Source organism: Durio zibethinus, chromosome 28 (genome assembly GCF_047325235.1).
Source record: "Durio zibethinus cultivar Kanyao isolate XHJ-2024 chromosome 28, ASM4732523v1, whole genome shotgun sequence".
In the NCBI taxonomy this organism is placed as follows: domain Eukaryota; kingdom Viridiplantae; phylum Streptophyta; class Magnoliopsida; order Malvales; family Malvaceae; genus Durio; species Durio zibethinus.
Genome location: NC_143189.1, coordinates 10,410,835 through 10,414,714, shown reverse-complemented (window position 1 = coordinate 10,414,714; position 3,880 = coordinate 10,410,835). Strand labels below are relative to the sequence as shown.

Sequence of the window (3,880 nt, the reverse complement as noted above, 5' to 3'; positions counted from 1 at the left end):
TTCCACACAACAGAAAACCTACCCCACTAAATTAATTTTTTAAAGTCATTATTGACTAATTTGTCACTAAGTATAATGCATTGTTTTGATGTGCAACTTCCTCTTGACTGCCTCTGCCGAAAGGTAGATGCCAAAAGCCACCCCGGCCCCAAGGCCATCTTTTGCTCGGAAAAAATACATGCATGATTGTTACAAGAACCAATTTAACATAATTATTATTTGATCCTACCAAAAATTTTTTAAAAAAAAATCATATCATTACATGTAAATTGTCTGATGTGTTTTTCTCTGTAGGTTGTGGTATAATTACCAGTTAAATCGGTTAGCAAACAGAATATTTTTAATGGAGTAAACAAGTAGAAAGTGGCAAATAGTAGTAATCCCACAGCAACTACTCCCAACACCCTTGGTTAAGTTAGAATTAGCAAACAAAAAAAAATTCCAGGAGATATTCTTTGCCTTCTGTGCACTTCTGCATATCTTTCTTTCATTTTTTCACCCTTTGCCTTGATATTCCAAAAAGCATCTTTGATTTCGTTCATTTTTCTCCTTTCCAGAAATTGTTCAACTCCGCCTTTAAAACCAAAGCCTAACTATGGGTAACATCTTCTCGATCTCACCTTCATGCGACACTGTCATTACCCGCTGCTGTGATTGTGTTGCCGGACAAGCACAGTTTGTATGCAAGCTTGAAGAAAACGTAGAAGCTTTAAAAATTGCACTAGCAGAATTGACGGAACTAAGAAATGATGTGATCAGAAGAGTGAAAATAGCTGAAGATCAACAACAGCTGAAGCGGCTAGACCGAGTTCAAGGCTGGCTTTCGAGGGCAGAAACTTTGATTAATGGAGCTCATTTGTTGATTGACCAAAGTCCTCAGGAAATTAAGAAATTATGTGTAGGAGGTTGTTTTTCTATGAGTCCCAAGTCCAACCTGAAGTTTGGGAAGCAAATTACCAAAATGCTCCGAGATGTTGTAGATCATAAGAGCAAGGGAGTTTTTGACAAGGTGGCTGAGGAGGAACCAACACCTCTAGTAACTGAACGACCTACTGAGCATACTGTTGGTTTGGAATCCACATTCGATAAGGCTTGGAGCAGCCTTGAAGCTGAACAAGTGGGAATTGTTGGCCTGTATGGCATGGGAGGGGTTGGCAAGACAACCCTCCTGAACAAAATCAACAACAAGTTCTGTGAACCCCCAAATCGATTTGATGTAGTTATTTGGATTGTAGTATCTAAAGGGTTTTATATCGGAAAGGTCCAAGATGACATTGCTAAAAGGGTGGGAATAGCTGATGGAACATGGCAGGACAAAACTCCAGAGGAAAAAGCTCTAAACATCTTCAGGGTTTTAAAGGAAAAGAAATTTGTCATATTGTTAGATGATATATGGGAGCGAGTTGATCTATCTAAGGTTGGGATACCTCTCCCAACTCAAAAAAATGGTTCCAAACTAGTTTTTACAACTCGTTCTATCAAGGTTTGTGGCCAAATGGAAGCTCAAAAGAAGATTGAAGTGCGGTGTTTGCCTGAAGAAAAAGCTTGGGAATTATTTCAAGAAAAAGTTGGTGAAGAAACACTTGATAGTAATCCATGTATTCGTGAGTTGGCTCTTGAATTGGCCAAAGAATGTGGAGGCCTACCTCTCGCGCTTGTCACCATTGCTCGTGCCATGGCTTGTAAGAACAAAGTTGAAGAATGGAAAGGTGCAATTGAAGTGTGTCGGAGATCATCTGCCTCTGTTTTTCCAGACATGGGTGAAGAGGTATATCCACTTCTAAAATTCAGTTTTGATTCTCTTCCCAATGACATGTTTCGAACTTGCCTCTTGTACTGTAGTTTGTTCTCAGAGGACTACCCAATTAATAAAGATGAGCTTATAGATTTCTGGATAGGAGAGGGATTTTTGGATGGACATGGGAATACAAGTCTAGCTCGAAACCAAGGCCACCAAATGATTGGTTCTCTTCTTCATGCATGTTTATTGGAAGAAATAAATGAATTTTGCATAAAGATGCATGATGTGATTCGTGACATGTGTTTGTGGATAGCATGTGAATGTGAAGAAGAAAAGTGGAGGTTTTTTGTGCAGGCAGGTTATCAATTAACTAAGTTACCAGAAGTTCAGAATTGGGGAAGTATACGCAGGATGTCATTGATGAAGAACAGGATTGAAAATCTAGTACAAGCACCTAACTGTCCTGATCTCCAAACTCTGTTTCTTAAGGATAATCAGTTGAAGGTGATCAATAATGACTTCTTCCAATTTATGTGCGGCTTAAAAGTTCTAAACTTGTCACGCAATAGAGATATAGAAGAATTGCCAATGGGAATTTCGAAATTGGTGTCTCTGGAATGTCTCGATCTCTCCCGTACAAGGATAAGACAGCTACCAATTGGTTTGAAGGCTTTAGAAAAGCTTAAATGCTTGAACTTGGAATACTGTGAGTCTACCATAAGAATTCCAAGACAGTTGATATCTACTTTTTCAAAGTTGCAAGTATTGAGAATGTTTGGCTGTGATTATTCTTTGGGCCAGGAAGTGGAAGATAATAGTGAATGTTTGGTGGAAAAATTGAAGTGCTTGAACCATTTGAATGTGTTGACTGTCAATATAACAAGTGCCTTGGGTCTCGAAAGACTTTTGAGTTCTGAAAGGTTATGCAGCTGCACTTTAGTTATTCAGCTTCACTTGTTAAAGGACTCGAAGCGATTGAATATTTTATCTTTAGCGAATATGAAGAGTCTAGAATCTCTACGCCTTCGGAAGTGTGAAAGTTTGGAAGAAGTGGAGATGGAGTGGGGAGGGGAAGGCAGAATGATAAAAACACAGAGCCACATTCAAACCTCTCTGATTGCAGGCAAACATTGCTTCCAAAGCCTTCGCTACGTATTTATAACCCAATGTTCAAAATTGAAGGACATAACATGGCTAATTCTCGCTCCAAACCTGAGGCGGTTTAATGCGGCCCACTGCAACAATATGGAAGAAATAATCAATGAGAGAAAACTGAGTCAAGTGGCTGAGCTAGTAGAAACTTTAAGCCTATTTGGAAAACTCGAGTCTCTTTCCTTACTGGATTTGCCAGAGTTGAAGAGCATTTACTGGGATACACTTCCCTTCTCATGTTTGAAAGAAATTTTGGTTTGGCGATGCCCAAAGCTGAAAAGACTTCCACTCGACTCCAACAGTGCAAAGGAAAACAAAATCAGCATTAGAGGAGAGAAAGAATGGTGGAAAGAGCTTCAATGGGAGGATGAATGTGCTCTAAACGATTTTCTTCCCTGTTTTATGTCTCTTGACTGAAATTGCAGAGTAAACATATTACTTTTACCTTTAGTCTCTGTTATAATTGTTGTGTTTGAAGCTGTTGCGGTGTGTTCTAAAATGGTGGATGATCTTCTCATTTGTATGATGTTCATTAAATTGACTAAGTTAATGGTGAATCTTTTGCTTATATGGATTTAAATATAGGCTGCATTTTAATGCTGAGTAAATAATTTTAGCTTCAACCTAAATATCTCAATTTGTTTTATTTTATTTATGGTCAGCTAAAATGTTATGCTACCAAGTTTTTCTTGATTTAAACCGTGCAATAACTATTTATATTCTTCTCGTCTTTCTTTAATTATAAATTATTATCTATGTATAAAAATGTGAATATGTATAAAAGTGTGAATTTTAATAGTGTTAAACGTGATTGACTTAAATACTTTTATAAATTTTTAAATTAGCAAATTTATTTTTAAATATATAATTTTTATTAATTTCTTTAAATTTAATTTAAATCAACTAAAATTAAAAATAGATTTTTTTGTGAAATTAAACTGCTTAAAATTTCGAAATTTTAATTCTAAAAAGATTAAAAATGATTCA

At 36.7% G+C, this 3,880-nt stretch overlaps 1 pseudogene across 1 annotated transcript; it reads left to right on the top strand.

The window, feature by feature from the left end:
• Window positions 1-226: 226 nt before the first annotated feature.
• Window positions 227-3,490, top strand: LOC149510726 (putative disease resistance protein At5g63020 pseudogene; annotated as a pseudogene). The gene has a single exon (XR_016335200.1). The product of XR_016335200.1 is annotated as a putative disease resistance protein At5g63020 pseudogene (transcript).
• The last annotated feature ends 390 nt before the right edge of the window (window positions 3,491-3,880 follow it).